The 6,472-nt window shown below is 51.5% G+C and overlaps 1 protein-coding gene across 2 annotated transcripts in view; it reads left to right on the top strand.

Annotated features, from left to right (window-relative positions):
• The first annotated feature begins 1,103 nt into the window (after positions 1-1,103).
• Positions 1,104-6,472, top strand: part of Spata2 (spermatogenesis associated 2) — a 12,139-nt gene continuing 6,770 nt past the window's right edge. The window contains exon 1 of one of the 2 annotated variants that reach the window (XM_021156155.1): positions 1,104-1,219. The gene's annotated coding sequence lies outside the window, so the exon portion shown is untranslated. Of the gene's footprint in view, positions 1,220-4,727; positions 4,771-6,472 lie in introns of those variants that run through there. The other variant, XM_021156156.2, reaches the window with a different exon arrangement.

Raw genomic sequence — 6,472 nt, 5'->3', positions numbered from 1 at the left:
AGCTGGTATTATTATTGTTGTTGTTACTGCTTTTAGCAGGTATTATGATGCAGGTCAGAGACTAAGTGGCAAGATCAAGGACACACTGCTAAGTAGCCAGTTAAGTCCACACTGGGTGTCTCCCCACCCTCTTTTTTCCTTGTTTGGAATGGAACCCAGGAAACAGTCTAGACAAGGGTTCTAGGACTGGGCTGCAGCTCCAACCTTTTATTTATTTATTTATTTTTTTGAGGGAGGAGCTTGATAAGTTATTCACCCTAGCTTTAAACTCAAACTCCTCCTGACTCAGCTTTCCGAATAGTTAGGAATACAGAACCGCACAGTGAGGTCGTCTATGAATTAATAGGAATCTACTATTTCTAATAATAATACCCAGTTATTACTTGAGAAAGAGTTTCCCTATGTAGCGATTTACTTTTTGTATATGAGCGTGTTGCCTGAATCTACGTATGTGCATCACGTACATGCCAGATAACCGTGGAGGTGAGAGGTCAGATCCCCTGGTACCGGTGTTAATGGATGGTTGTAACCCGCCACGTGGGTGCTGGGAACGGTACCCAGGTACTCTGCAAGCAACAAGTGCTAACTGCAGAGCCCTCTCCTAAGCCTTCTCGACCCCGCCACCCCACCCCGTCGCCAGCAGTAACACCCAAGGCCCTCTCTCCAGTCTCGCGTGACCTCCGTCGTTCCCTCTTTGAAATGGGATCGCGGGTCTTCCAGTCAGTCCGGGCTCTCCAGCACTGTCCAGACCAAGGGGAAGTTGATGAGGTGAAAAAAAAAAAAAACCAAAAACACAAAAACCAATCTCCCCGCTCGCTCAGCAACCTGTTTCCATGACAACCCGGCCAGCCAGCGTCGGTGAAGCTCCGCGCGTCACTTCCAGTTAATTTGCTTCCGGGTTCCGCTCGTGCCTCCCCGCGGTCCCTAGGAGTGAGGTCGGGTTCTACTGAGAAGCGCTTGCTCTCCGCCTCCTGCCGCCGCCTCTCCGTTCCTCGCGAACACCAGCTCGCCACAGGCTTCCGCCGCTCACTCCTGGGCCCAGCGCGCAGCCGCGATCCAGCCTCTCTCAGGGCCCGCCTTCGTGCGTCACTTCCGGAACAAATACTTCCGGGCTGCGTTTGCCCCCGGTACTGTTCTCGGTTCCCGGAGCTAGCGGGAGCCGCCGGGCCGTGTGGGCCTGTGCTTTGGAGGCGCTCGCTTTCCTGGCAGGCAGCGGCAGGTGAGTGCGGGTGGGGCAGGAGGGCGGACCCCTGCGCGCGCTGTCACCGGCCAGGCCCTCGGCTCTGTCCCGCGGCCGCGGCGGCTCCGGGCGGCTGGTCGCAGCACTGGCTCCCGGGTGACGGCACACGCGCCCCCGGCGCCCCCGGGGGGCAGGCACCGCGCTATGGCTCTCAGTCGGGAGGGGAGGCTGATCTGGCTTTGGATTTACCGAGTGACCTTGGCTGAGTCGCTCTGCTTCGGGATCCTTGGTCTCCCGGTCTATCAGGAGGGACGCGGCGGCCTTCCGGGGCCGCGGTGGGCGTGGAAAGAGAACCCGGGTGTTGCATGGTGTCGGGGTGCAGCAGCTATGTTATGACAGGTCCCGGTATTTCAGTGACAGACGGAGGGGCGTTTGCGAGAGCTTGCCCAGTGTGTGCGATGCCCTGGGTTCTGACCCTAGTCCCCAGCACCACCGACAAAAGACGCCGCCAGTGGGAACTCCTTCCTTTGAGTTTGGGCGTTTTCCCTGCTGCCATGTCGGTCAGAGGAAGACCGCTCGCAGAGCTTGGAGTAGCCGCCACAGGTTTACATTCCCTGCACAGAGGGGACTTGGCTCCCTTCAGAACCGAGAGGGGCTCTGCGGGGAGGGAAGCCAGGCTCCAGCATAGCCAAGGTTGTTTTCAGAGCTTTGGAAGGCTCCGGTGGCAGTGTTTCTGGAGGCTAGTAGGGGTGTGGGGCCCTTGTATTGTTTTACAGCCAGTAGGAGATGCCAGGGGTGGATCTGGGAGCCTCTTGCTTAGAATGAATGCATAGAGGTTGGGCGGAGGGAACGGTGGTAGAGCCACATCCCTGATCCTGTGTGGAGACTGAAGCTGGATCAGGGATGTGTAAACATGTAGATGGAGAGCCGGGACCCAAATAGCATGTGCCAGTATAGAGAGGGAATGCATTTCAGCGTTGCCACGGGGCATATTTTTCTTGAATGGGCCAGGAAAGGTAAAGGTGAACCATTGCTCTCCTTCCCGGATTATTTTGGTTCTGTTTAGCTGAATTTTAAATGCGTTCAGCTTTCCACACTGGATCCTGGCGACTGTGCGCCAGCCTCGTCTTCACTGAATTGCTTTACAAAGGGGCCCAGATGGGTACAGGAGGTGCCACCCAGAGCCGATGGCACTAAGCATCCTTCTGCTTATGTGTTCCGGATATTCACAGAGCTTTATTTTTTTCCCCTGCCAGCCTGGTATGGCTTGGCATTCCAGTCATTGGGTTGCTTGGAGAAATTAACAGCTTCTGTCTCTGGGCTGTCTTGCTCTCCAGTAACCAGGCTGTGTTTAGCAAAGAACGTGTTTTTTGTTGTGTTTTCTAGAGTGTTGGGAATAAATTGCTGGCTCTGTGCTCAGAAAAGACAGCAGTTAGGGCCAGCCACAAGGCAGCCTGTATTCTTAGGAAATGTATTCAGCAGGGATGATGTAACTGCCTCACTGCTGGCTGGTCTCTGGCCAGCCTTTCTCCTGGGCTTTTGAGCTTACATCACAAAGAGATTGGTGTGGGAAGATGGCAGTTTTGCTACTATCAGACTTTGCTTCCCAGCCATAGGGCATTTTGACTGACCAAGCCTTTCAAGGAAGTCCAGAAGATGCAGCGAGATGGCTTTTGCCTAGGGTTAGATTCAGGTCTCAGATCCCCTTCTCCTTGGCTCTGTGGCTTAGGACAAGTGAGTTGGCTCTCTGTGTTCAGTTTCTTCTGTAATATTAGGGTTATCCTATGGATCTTACTGATTTTTGAGCAGCTGGCACAGGGTCTGCTTGTGGTGACCCCTTTGTAATTGGTACCAATTGTAGCCAGAAACAAGTGAGCTGAATGAGAGGAAGCCAGTTCTTGGGGCCTGATGGCCCTTTTGGCTCTGCCAGAGACATTGATTGCAGCTAAGCCTCTGTTTCCCCAGCTGCTTCAAGGATGCAGTGGGAGATGTGATTAAACTGGGGAGCCTGTCATGCCCTTGTTCACTGTTTCATTCTCTTACCCCGCTTTGTGTGGTGTTTTCTGGTGTTCACACCTGTGCATCTAGCCAAAGAGGAAGCCAGAGATTGCATGACTTTCTCTTAATCTTTCCACTTAAAATTTTCTTTATTTTTATTTTATGTGATTGGGTATTTTGTTTTCATTCATGTTTGGACCCTGAGTCTCTAAAAGAGTGTTAGATTCCCTGGGGCTACAGTTACAGGCTGTTGTAAGCCCCCATGTGGGTTCTGGGAATTAAATCCAGGTCCTCTGTAAAAGCAGACAGTGCTTTTAACCACTGAGCAATCTCTCCACACCCACCCCACCACCACCACCACGCACACACATTTTTTTTTTTAAGGAAGACATTATTTTTATTAGATATTTTCTTCATTTACAGTTCAAATACCCTCTCCCGCCCCATGTTTTTTTTTAATGTGTCTATGTCTGTACTCTGGGCATCTGGGTGTGCACAGAAGTCAGAAGAGGGAGTTGGACCCTCTGGCTGGCACTGGAGTCATGGGCAGCTGGAAATCAAGCACAAGTTCCCTGTAAGGACAGGTGTTCTTAACCACCAAGCCATCTCTCCAGCCGCCACGGCCTCCTTTTCTTCCCTCTCTCGTTCCTTCGTTTTCTTTGTTTCTTTCTTTTGCTTTTGGTAGGTTTTTTTTTGTTTGTTTGTTTGTTTTGTTTTGTTTTGTTCTTGGTTTTTGGTTTTTTTTTCGAGACAGGGTTTCTCTGTGTAGCCCTGGCTGTCCTGGAACTCACTTAGCAGACCAAGCTGGCCTCAAACACAGAAATCCACCTGCCTCTGTCTCCCAAGTGCTGGGATTAAAGGTGTGCGCTACCACCGCCCGGCCACGTTCTTTTTCTTTTTTCTTCATTCTTTCTTTTCTCTCTCTTTTCCCCCAGTGCTGGCTACAGTGTGCACAGTGCCCTGCTCTCTGTAGCCCAGGCTGGCCTTGAACTCTTAGAGATCTTCCTGTTCTAACCTAAGTGCTGGGATTGCAGGCATTCATTTGCTATTGCCCTTCTCCTCTTTCAGCCTGTTCTTCTTGAGAGTAGCCCAGACAGGGCTTAAGTGCGTGGCAGTCCTCCTGCCTCAGCCTCTTGAGGGCTGGTATATTAGTCAGGGTTCTCTAGAGTCACAGAACTTATGGATAGTCTCTCTATAGTAAGGGAATTTGTTATGATGACTTACAGTCTGTAGCCCAACTCCCCAACTATGGTCAGCTGTGAATGGGAAGTCCGAGGATCCGGTAGTTGCTCAGTCCCATGGGGCTAGTGGGTTCCAACAGATGTGCTGGCAAGTAAGTGCAAGCAGGCAAAGAAGAGCCAAGCTTCCTTCTTCCAGTGTCCTTATGCAGGTCTCCAGCAGAAGATGTGGCCCAGATTAAAGGTGTGTGACACCACGCCTGGATCTGGAACTTGTTTTTGTCCCAGGCTGACCTTGAACTCAAATCTCTTTGCTTCAGTCTCCTGGGATTCATAGCCACTGTGCCTCAAGATCTCCATGCCAAGATCCAGGTCAGAAACTTGTATCTCCCAGCCTCAAGACCTGGATCACAGGTGAGCCTTCCAATTCTGAACTGTAGTTCTTTCCAGATATAGTCAGGTTGAAGCCAGGAAGAGCCACTGCCGCTGGGTTTCTGGGCATGGACTCCTGCTACTCTCAGCTTCAGGGTTCTTCCCACATGACTTCCCACTCCCATTTTAGGACCATGAACACACACTAAAGCTGTGGGTCTCCTTTCCTTTTTTTTGTTTGCCAGCAGCAAACAGGGTGTAGAGTGAGGGCCACTGCCAAACAGCACCTTTGAGCTGAATGGGGCTTGGAGGGTAGCTCACTTTGGAAATGTCCCCTGCTTCCAGCTCACAGCTGACTTCTGTGGGGAGAAAAAATAGCAATGTTTAGGAAAAGGCATGGCAGCCTCCCGCTGATCCTCTCTGAGACAGTTTATATATCCTTGGCTGTCCTGGAACTCACTATTAGCTGGCCTTGAACTCACAGAGACTTGACTGCCCTGCTTCCTGAGTGCTGCTCTTCAAGGCATGTGTGGCAATGCCTTTCTTACGTTGATGGCTAATTGGGCGGCATGTAGGTCTGTGTACCATGTGCATGCCCTTGGAGGTCAGAAGAGGGTATCAGATCTCCTGGGACTAGAGTGACAGGCAGTTCTGTGCTGCCATGTGGGTGCTGGGAATCAAACTTGGATTCTCTGGAAGAGTTCCCAAAACACTTAACTGCTGAACCATGTCTCCAGACCCTGTCCCTCCTCCTCCTCCTGTTTTGTTTTAGTTTTTTTTTTTTAATTTTTTGGTTTTTTTTTTTTTTTTTTTTTTTTGAGACAGGGTTTCTCTGGGTAGTCCTGGCTACCCTGGAACTCATTTTGTACACCAGGCTGACCTCGAACTCAGAGAACTGCCTGTGTCTGCATCCTGAGCCCTGGGATTAAAGGTGTGCGTCTCCATTGCCCAGCCCCTGTAGGAGGTTCAGAAGTTTGAGGTCAGCTTGAGCTTCCCGGGTCCCTGGGTAGCACTTGGATGGAGTCCAGGGGCTCCTCCACTGAGGCAGGAGGGGAGCTTCTCTTAGATCAACAGCAGCTGTGTGTCTTCTTTGGCTGGTAGTGAGTTTGCACTGCGAGGATGTGCATGCTTGGGTGGCTGCTGTGCTGGTGGTCTAGACCGTCTCCTTCACTGATGGCCTCTACTATCTTGGCCCCCACCATAACCTAACAGGCCAGGCAGAAGGTACTTTGTAGAACACTTGTGGAACATGGGCCCCAGGGTTGTCAAGGGCACAGGCTGCATGGCATGCACATTTGCAACCCATCCTTCAGCTGCTCTTGTGGCCCTGCTGAGAGACCCAGGGTCACTGTGTGTGCATGCGTTCTTCACCCCATGGATCCAGTTGCAGTAGGTGCCCAGTTCCAACGCATTAGTGCTCGGTACTGTGGTGATCTTTGCCTTTGTGGGAGTTTCAGGTCATGGGGAGAGACTGAGAGTGAGCTAGTAAAAGAACACGAAAAGCCAGGAATTGCAAATTGTGGTTATCCCAGGGAAACCACAGCAAGGGACTGGGAAGGTGGGGTTTACGCATGCTGCAGCAGGAGATCTTTGTGTTGGAGCTGAAGCCTGCATGATGTGAGCGATCCACCCAGGAGGCAAAGAAAGAACAGAAAACTCAATGCATGTGCAAAGGTTCTGATGTAGAGTCAGCCTGACATGACTGAAGAGCAGGGAGTCAGCCTGACATGACTGAAGAGCAGGG

Source organism: Mus caroli, chromosome 2 (assembly GCF_900094665.2).
Source record: "Mus caroli chromosome 2, CAROLI_EIJ_v1.1, whole genome shotgun sequence".
Classification (NCBI taxonomy): Eukaryota; Metazoa; Chordata; class Mammalia; order Rodentia; family Muridae; genus Mus; species Mus caroli.
The sequence above is the reverse complement of the archived record's forward strand: the minus strand, read 5'-3'. Positions and strand labels throughout refer to the sequence as shown.